Here is a 9,606-nt window from a genome sequence, read left to right on the forward strand (position 1 = left end):
TGCAGATGTATTATAATTCTCTAGCAATTTTGATGGCATGATACCTCAATCAAAATTGATGAATGAGGTAGGAAATGAAAAAACAGTTTTGAAATTTTGCTCTGAACCATTTTATAGTAAGTATCTGTTCTTGAGGTACAGCAAAGCACCTTTCATAGGTACAACGAATGCCTTATCAGCTTTGAGCACCTATTACAACATCTGCTGTATCTTTTTATGACTGCTGCCTGGCTGGTCTTATCACACTCAAGGGTCAATATTATCTCCTGACAGACTGTGACAACTGGCTATCCTGTCAACACTTACTTCCTAGACGGATCACCGTTTACTGTTTGTCACATCTGCGTCCAGTAATTCCCAGAATTTCTGCAATTCCCTTCTTGATAGTATTGAAGGTGTTGCACTCAATGATAAAGCAACAGAAAAATATACCTAGAGATCTTGAGAAAGTAGTTCAAACCCTGCCTGTTTTCACAATTCCACACACCTGACCAGGAAATAAGTACTATAAGATCCAACAAGCACTTCAGCTGAGGCGTACCGACACCTTTAAAGGCCCCTGCCTGGAAGTTCATCCCTGATTTGGACACAAAAACACTGATAAATGTCAAGTTTCTGAAAAAATAATTCAGCCAAACATTGGTGCACAGACTGGATGCTGATCATCATTGTCTTTACAACACCCAGTTTTCAATAGCACACTGAAAATTTACATATTATTGTTTGCATCTACGGAGGAAACTGTAATCAGCATTATTATCTCACTCTTGTTCATACATACACAATGATATTATCACTGGACAACAAAACTAACACTACCACCCTCCTACTCATTGCTCACTCAGTTACTCATACATGGAACGAGAAAATATTTGCTTGAAATGCATTTCTGAGGCAGGAAAAATGAGACAGAACGAATTAGACACCAAGAAGGGAGCAGCGTTATATTTCTGACAAGTTGCTGCTGTTCTCTTGTGTGATGTGCATCCAGGGAGGTGTGTTTTCACAGCTCACCATGTCCATTTCACATCTGACTGACAGAACAGAATTGAACAGAATGATCTCTGGAGAACGAGGACAGTTGCTTGTTTAATATATTTTTAATTGGCTATATAGCCAACAGTCCTTACTCTTGCCAGTATGCTAACATGCTGAAACTGATGTTGGTTAATAAAGAATATTCAGTTCACATTCTGATTTTGTTTCTTATAGGTAGTACCTTTAACATCAAACCAGTAAACATACAGTCAGCAGTAACAAAGACTTGTGACAGAAGAGGTCAGTTGAAGTCCATCTCAAAATATTAACATGTGTCTGTCTACAAATTCTCTTCATAATCAGATTGGCCTGGCCATAAACAGCAAAAAGGTAAATCTCAATTCATCTAAATGCATCTGCATTTCCCTCACTTGTGTCTTTTCCTTGTGTCTTAGTTCTGCCCATGTGAGATGCAAGGAGAAACTGTGAAGAGAGAGGAACTGAGGAAACACATTTTAACTGACATGAGACATCCTTTCCTTGAGCCTTACTGTGAAGTGTCTAATCACAAACTGATTTCTGACAAAGGAATATGTCACTCTGTAATAGATGTCGGCAAAGAGTGTGCTCCTCTATCCTCGGTTATAGCTCCTCCAGACAGCCTCCTCGCTCCGCAGAACACAAATAAGAGCTGTGGCATGTCTTCATCATTGCAGACCCGACTGACTTTCGAGTCAAGTGAGGATCCAGGTTGAAGGAGTGATGAAATAAGGGAATTGGGATTCACCTGGAGTTTCTGTTGACAGTCAGTTGCAGTTCAAAAGTGTAAACCTGTTTATGTGATAGTGCACACTTTAGTGATTCACTTTAGTCATTGTGAGCATTGCGTCACTGTGAACACAATAAATGCAGTAGATTCAGTAAATTAACTGCTCTTTAACTCTCTACTTGTTTTCTTGTCAGGTGATAAATAAATACTTCTCACATAATCTCACACTTCAGATCATGAGTGGGCTGAACCGTGTGTCTGTGTGTTCATAGGAACATTTGTCTGTATTTGGAAGAGGAGTCTCAGTTTCTGAGGAGACTAAAATGTATCATGCTTTGCAGACTGTAATTTTAAATGTTTGAGTAAGGAAGCTTGGCTTTTAAGCAAACCATTACTGGGACCTGAAGCTGTGCTCTGTGCATAGTGTCAATGAAGTAGCTCCTACAGTACATTAGAAAGTGGGATTAAAAGATAAGTCGGATTCTATTTTCTTCTTCTTATCACCACCCCCCCCCTGAAAAGACCAAAACCACCAGTAAATTGTTCCCACTAGCAAGTGTTGTCTGTGTTGTCAGATTATATTCCTCTGTGCCATAAAGCTCCATTATCCAGTGTTGTCTAAAAAAACACATCAGTAAAAACACATCAGTGTGCCACACAGTTACACTGGATAGACATGTTCCTTCAGTAAGATAAACATGGCCACAATAGTTTATTTCCCAAATTCATTGTTTGGATGCCCAAAATAGTCACTACAGCACCAACTGTGTATTAATTCACAATTTAGAATAGTCCCAACAAATGCACTATGGAAACTACTTTTATATTTGTATGTTGCATGTATTGAAGGAAACAATGGGCTTTGGGCCGTGTGCCACAGAGAGATTAGGGAAGTGTTAAAGTACTGAGAAATGGACTGAGACAGTCTTTTCATGGCACGTTTTAACAATAACAATCCACTAAGTGAGGGCTCACTTTCCTTATACTTCTACTTCATTTGGTCCTTGTCCTACTTGTCTGAATGTAGTTTGTACAGATGGAAAGCGTGATAGCAGGAGTTAAAACAGAATCTGATTTTGCACTTGACATTTTAATAAAGGAACTGTTCTTTAGTAAATGAATGATTTATAAATGAAGATTAGAACATAAGACAGGAGTTTAGAAGCTCTTCACCTCAAATGACTTGAAGCGTTGTGAAAAGGTGAAAAAGGGAAGTAGAACCTATCCCAGTTTCACTCAGCAATGAGAAACCAAACATAACAACTACCGTATCATCCGGTTTCACACACACACTGGCAGCAACAACAGGAAAAAGAGCAATTCTAGAAATGAAAAAGGTGTGAAGTTTCCTCACGAAGCAATTGGTATGTGACCTGTCAAAACCATAAAATAACTTCTTACCACCAGAAGCAGTGGGCACACTAACACTTGTTGGGGTGAAAGGGTATTTCTCTGTTTCTCTGCACTTGTTAATGTTGTTGAGTTTTCCTCACTGCAATGCCCTGGGACTGCCTGTCAAAGAAATACACTGTACATGTGTTCTGCCCTTGGGTTTTCTGTTGATAAGATTTCTATTGATGCTGTTTTCTGCCTGTACAGGCAAGTTACTTGTAATCAGTTACTCCTTTACAGTACTTTACTAATTACTCAACAGCAAAAGTAATTGTTTAAATTAAGCTACTTGTTACATGACTTTTGTTAAACAGCTGTCAGCTCTGTTAAAAGACTGTCTGAGGTTGCAGGGTTTTCTTGACTGTAGACTTAGACTGGCTGACGTCTATATCTAAGGAAATATAACACAAAGACAATTGTGGATTTACCAGTAGGCAGATTTTTCCTTTTTTGGTGGAAGCTAGCCACCTCTCATTACTGCCTCTGAGTTACTGTCCAACACGGTTAGGTTTTTTCCTAAACTAAAAGGAAAAATGTAGTTAGTGTTATGTCACATCGATGCAGAACAGGAGGACATTTGGCATACTTTAAAGTCAAAACGTTTTGGGGATAAATCGGCCATTAGACGAATAATTGTTGTAATAACAGATCCTGTTGAACACAGTCTACTGAGAATAAAATCACTATCTCAAATCAGGGTTAAATGTTGTGGGGGAAAACTTTAGAGATCAAGTACATGACAACGTCTGCTCCACTGACTAACTTTAACTTTGCAGTGACTTTTCCACAGGAGATGTGGCATGTGATGTACAATTAGGACAATTAATCTGGTGGGTTTTCATAAACTGCCATCCTGTGTAACAAGCAGCTGAATAACCAGGCAGCATCTGGAGGCACTTTTCTCAGTTTAAAGACCATATTTGGCAGCTAAAACAAACCAAAAAAGTGTGAATTGTTATCCAAAGCCATTCAAAACTCTGCTGCTTTGGGACCAGGAAGAAAAGCTACAGTATAGTGACCAATACCCTTTAGGACATGAGAGTGAAAATGTCAGGACACATCTCTATCTCTCTGATGTGGTTGATTGGGACAGCTGTGGTCACTCTACAATCAGGCCTCATAGTATTTAGCCGTGATGCTGCCTCTTGGTTTTCACCAGTCTGTTTTGCTGCTCAAACACTTGGCCAAGCTTCTCCTGTGCCACTATTAGTGTTTGTCTTGCTTGACCTGATTTCTCCTGTGTTCCAGATCTGCATGTGCATGATGTTCTGCCTAGGCTTCTGTCTCTGCTTACCCTACTCGAAGATAGCTGCTATTTTTGAAATTCTTCTGTGGATATCCTCCAGCTTTCCGCTTGCTCCAGCAGCCTGAGCCAAGCTACACCTCCCCCAGTCTCGGCGAGTTCACCTGCCTCCCACTTTGCAACACCCTGTCTCGGCCCCTGCCCGACTTTTTCACTGCGCCAGGTGACTTCTACTCCTGTTCCTGCATTTCCTCTGCCCTGGGTGGTCAAGTGGTCACCTGGTTATCCTGTCGGTTTAAAAACTTGAAACTACAATTATCCTTAAGTATCAACAGTAGGACCAAAACAGGTTGGCAGGTCAGTGTTGGCAGCGCTGCATTGATTTTTACTGTACCCCATATGATAGCTTATATCTGTCAATGAGCAAAAGGCAAAAAGTGTAAACGGATGTGAGGTGATGGTGATAATGATAAGGGCTGGCTAACCCTGGGAATCAGGCTAATGAGTTTGCACTGGACTAGATGTGTTAAAAAGAGCCTGAAAGCAGTGACTCTCCTGCATGGCTACAGGGAGTGGCTAGGACAGTGCAGAGTAGGCAATAGCAGGGACAAAAAGTTGACCATTATTGGTAAAACCCCCTTTCTAATGGTGACTAAAATACGATTTTTGCCAGAGGCAGGTTACTTTGAGTACATTTCTGTCTCGCAGCATTAGCTTGTTTCACCTGCCTGGTTCATTCACAGATGCACATACATGGGGAACTAGCCATGGTTACCAGTCTGCTGATGGATACTGTTTTTTTTTTTTTCTCTCCCCAGAGAATAAAACCTGATTTTAAATTTTACCCTGATTCAACGTGTGTCTAATAGTAACTGACATATTTGTTTTTACAAACTGCCTGTTATTTATTATTCCCAGAGGCTACAACACTGGGACGATTTATTCCTGGAACTCATTGAGGGAAGATGAGAGGGTCTGTTGGCTCTTATTTTAATGCTGACTTGGGCAGTGCAGTAACTTTTTAAAGGATTACACACTGTGGACTCCAATATGTATAACACATGTAGACATGCCAAAAGATGTTGGCAAGCTAATGCTAGTTTAAACAATTTCTGAGAAGAGGGGAAAGCACTGGAAATGTATTACCGGTGAGGATTTCATCAATGGCTGAGGGAATTACTTTTGGATGTTGCATGACCTCAGCCTGTGTGTGTGGGGTTTAAATGTTGAATCTAGCTTGTACATGTAACGGTCAAAATATAACTAATGATGTATGTTGGCAAAACGTTATTTTTGATGCTATCACAGTAAATTAGTTTTTCTATGTACTGCAGTTGCAGTGACTTGAAGAAAATAAATTCGGGAAGTTTCAGCAATGTGATGTAAAGATTTGTTACTAGTTTTTAGTTGCCTAAATGTAACAGTTGCTTAATGTTTTAATATAAAAAGGTGGCAATGTTCTGTCCAGTTCATATTGTTACTAGTTTGTGGAGCTGTGCATTATAGGCTTCATCTTTTATCAAAGTGCATCGGTCTTGGACAATTCTCTTTGGAGATCTGCCCATGACAACTACAGTAGGTTATGGTTGGAGTTAAGGATGTATGGGCAGGGTTAAAGAAACTTTAACAGGTGCTTAAGGAAAGATTGTGTATTGTTTGCTTTTGTGCAAACACTAACTGCAAGTTTTAACAGGAGGATTACTCCAGTCTCTTGTGTGAAAGTCAGACATCTACTACTGAGACCTCCACAGTAATGACATTACCTTGTTGGTGCTACTAAGTTTTATTCATACTTGCAAAATGTCACCTGCTTTTCCTTGCTCTTGTTCATTTCTCACATAGTGTCTACCTTTTGTAAATCAGAATTTGTCACTCTCCATGTTTCCACTCACTAGCAGGGGCACCGCTAGCAGTTTTGGGCCCTCTACCTCACCCATCTGTGGGCCCCCAAAGTTCGTGGGCCCTTAGAATCGTCCTAACAGGAATGTATGATGGGTACTCACGAAGTGCAGCCTCAATGTGTATGTCACCTGGAAAGGTTAGCTAATGGACAATGTCATGCAGCTCACTCACACAAAAGTTGGAAATGTGTGGCTTTCAGTAAACTGGTCTGTCAATAATATAGGTTGGTTGGCTGCTTATAGTTAAGTTTGGGGGTGGGACTCCATCATCCCTGGAGACATGCTTATTTTCTTTGTATATTACAATACTTAAAACTTAATTGGTTTGTAAGAAAATCTGCAACTATTTCAGTAATCTAAAAAGTCATTTAAAAATGCTATTCTCTGGCATCAGCTTCTCCAGTGCCAGGAATTTCTGCTCCTTGTCATTTTATATCACTAAACTAATACTCAAACTTTAACTCGAAGAAACAAATGAACTTTTTTTTTCATTTCATAAGCTTGATCTAATGAAAAGGATTACTTGCAGCCTTTGGTCCTCATCTCGTCAGTCTTCTACTCTTATCTGAATTAGAATTCAATTTCACTTTCATTCCTATGTTGCTCCTGTTTGCACACGGCACCCACATGTGCCAACATATTAAACAGTACAATCTACAGCGTTTGAAAGTAGTTCTGTGTTTAGTCAAAAGCAGCCAAATAAACGGTGCTGAAGGATTTGCTCTAGCCGTAGATGACAATGTTTACATGAGCTACCATGTGAAAACTGCAAGTGTGTATGAAATTAGTCCAGTTGGATGAGTTGTCGGCGACCAGTTCACTGTTTGGTGCAACTGAACAGCAGCAAACCTTTTCATATACCCCGACAGCCCAGCAAACGTGATGAAAATCAGCACTCAACAACCTTTTTCTGAGTGTGTCAGCAGGTCAAAGCAAAGACCCAAGAATAACTGTGCAAATGCCCCTTGATGCTTGTTCTCCCCTCTGACTTTTACCTACTGTATGCACATCTGTGTTTACTCATCCATAGACACACCTATAACTCATGATACAGTAGTTGTGTCATAAAACAAAGACCTTGTTTATCCAAAAGAAATTCAACTAAACTTTAAGCACTTATTCTGAGGGTAGAGCAAAAACCTGTCTTAGTGAAAGGTTCTTTCCCTGTAGCACATTAAGTTCCTCTGTATGCTAATGTTTCTTCTTAAAAGCCAGCCATATGTGTATAGAATATAAGTGGTGTGTGTGTGTGTATGTATATATATACAGTATATATATTATAAATAAAAAGACTTTCTTATACACAGGTTGGTTTTTTTTTTTTTTTGGTTTAAAGAAAATAAAGTGGCACATCCAATAAATGTATCGGTTAATTTGATTATTGTTCATCTCTAAGAACAACATTTAGTTTACAGGCTATCAACCAAATGCGTAATAAATGCCCTTAAAGGGGAAAAACTAAAAGTGAGTAACATGTACCTTTTAGTGGTGTCTCCAGAACAGGCTTCAGTGCTCCTCTGTTGGACGGAGTAAGCATCATTCTTCCCAAACAAATTCCCTCACTGTACCCGACACACTTTTTCCATATTCATGAGGCCATTCAGTAATGTAGAGCTGCAACCATTAGTCAGTCCGTTGATAGAAAATTTAACCGGCACCTTTTAATTTGAGGAATTGAAGCATTGCTTTCTCATTCATTATAATAAGCTGAATATCTTTTGGTTTTGATGGTTTGATAAGACACCACCTTTGACTCTGGAAAGTCAGTTTTTGGTTTTTCCCCAAATTTGATATTCTGTGAATAAAGACTAATCAAGAAAACTGGCAGATTAATCAGTGACCTTACAAATTGAAATAACTCTTACAAACTATCTTCTACCTTTCTTCTTTCCCTGTGTCAAACTTTTGAACAATATTCCTTTTGCGTCTCTCACCTGCGCCGGACTCCTTGCCTCTGTTCCTCCGATCAGGACCAAACATTGTCTGAGACCAGCACTCGTGTTCCAGCTGAAATGAGGAAACGAGAAAGAAAATATTGTTGTGTGCCCAGATAGTCTGAGCTGCAAATGAGTGATGACACCGGCCCACAGTGAGCCTCATGCCACACAGAGAGAGAGAGAGGGAGGGAGGCAGAGAGGGTCAAGCAGAGTGGTGATTGATGCTGCCATCATGTGGCCTTTTAATGCAGTCAAACGGATCACATGCAGCTACTTTTACATCACAGTACAGCTGTGATAGCGGCAACAGTGGAAAGATATGAGCTACAGTCTCAGCTAATGTACAGTGAACACATCCTACCTTGTATGTGCCTGTTTTTATAATGAAACGTAAATGTTTAACTGCTTTGAAAAAGTTTGTGTAACATCACAAGGGAGTTGTTTATATTTAATATGTACAGGGGTTATGTTTTGTCTTTGAGTTGTGCTCCTTTCCTCTAGATGGCGACATTACTGTAGATGAAGGTCTCTTGCAGCAACATCATGTGCATTGCTGAGAGGCTGGATAAAATAACAGGAACACATTAAAGTACACCTTGTTAGCCCTGCAGTACAGTAAATATCAGTTTGAATAGTCAATTTTGTTCAATGATCACATAGGCTTGTTTTAAATGATAAATCACTTTATAACTACAAAAGACTTTTGTCATTTTCTGGTCAATATAATCAGGATAAGAGAGCAGCTCTTCTGCTCATGATAAATTGCATGTCCATTGTGGTCATTTTGCATTAGTTATCTTTCATTTAGTGTTGGTGGGTTCCTGTAACCTCTTTATATTTGAGACTTTTCCAGCTTTAAATAATTATGATTATGCTGAGACCGAACTAAGTGAGATGTTTTACATTGATTACTACTAGCATAGTCTGTCAAACTTAACAGACGTGACTATCATTATTTGGAGTTGAAGGCAACACGAGACATGAAATATTAAACAAGTTATATGGGTTTAAAGATCTCAAACAGGCACTACCTGCAAATCAAAATTTTTTTAGTCCCATTGAATTCATATTTCTGTTTTGGCTATATGTGTGTGTGTGTGTGTGTGTGTTAGTGAAGAGATTTCCACATGCAGTTTAAAGATGACTTATTGTCAATGACGTTTTGTTAAATATTCTATAATCTATATGGTTGTATTAATTTTTACTCTATATACTTGCACTTCCTATTTTTCTTTTATTAAAATGGTTTTTGTTATCATTCTGTATGCTGGTATGACATCAGCAAACACAACTGCACCGGTAATCAAAATCCTGTCTCTTGATTTGCCGACTGTCTTCTCAGAGCGTTCACAGCGTCTCTGCCTCTTCCCAAACTGGCTGTCTTTT

At 39.3% G+C, this 9,606-nt stretch overlaps 1 protein-coding gene across 1 annotated transcript in view; it reads right to left on the minus strand.

Moving 5' to 3' along the window:
* LOC109965610 (5-hydroxytryptamine receptor 4) overlaps positions 1 to 8,311 on the minus strand; it is a 26,045-nt gene extending 17,734 nt beyond the window's left edge. Inside the window, exon 1 of the mRNA XM_020609762.1 lies at positions 8,218 to 8,311. The gene's annotated coding sequence lies outside the window, so the exon portion shown is untranslated. The remainder of the gene's footprint in view (positions 1 to 8,217) is intronic.
* Positions 8,312 to 9,606: the final 1,295 nt, after the last annotated feature.

The sequence above is a fragment of the Monopterus albus genome, unplaced genomic scaffold (genome assembly GCF_001952655.1).
Source record: "Monopterus albus unplaced genomic scaffold, M_albus_1.0 scaffold102.1, whole genome shotgun sequence".
NCBI lineage: Eukaryota > Metazoa > Chordata > Actinopteri > Synbranchiformes > Synbranchidae > Monopterus > Monopterus albus.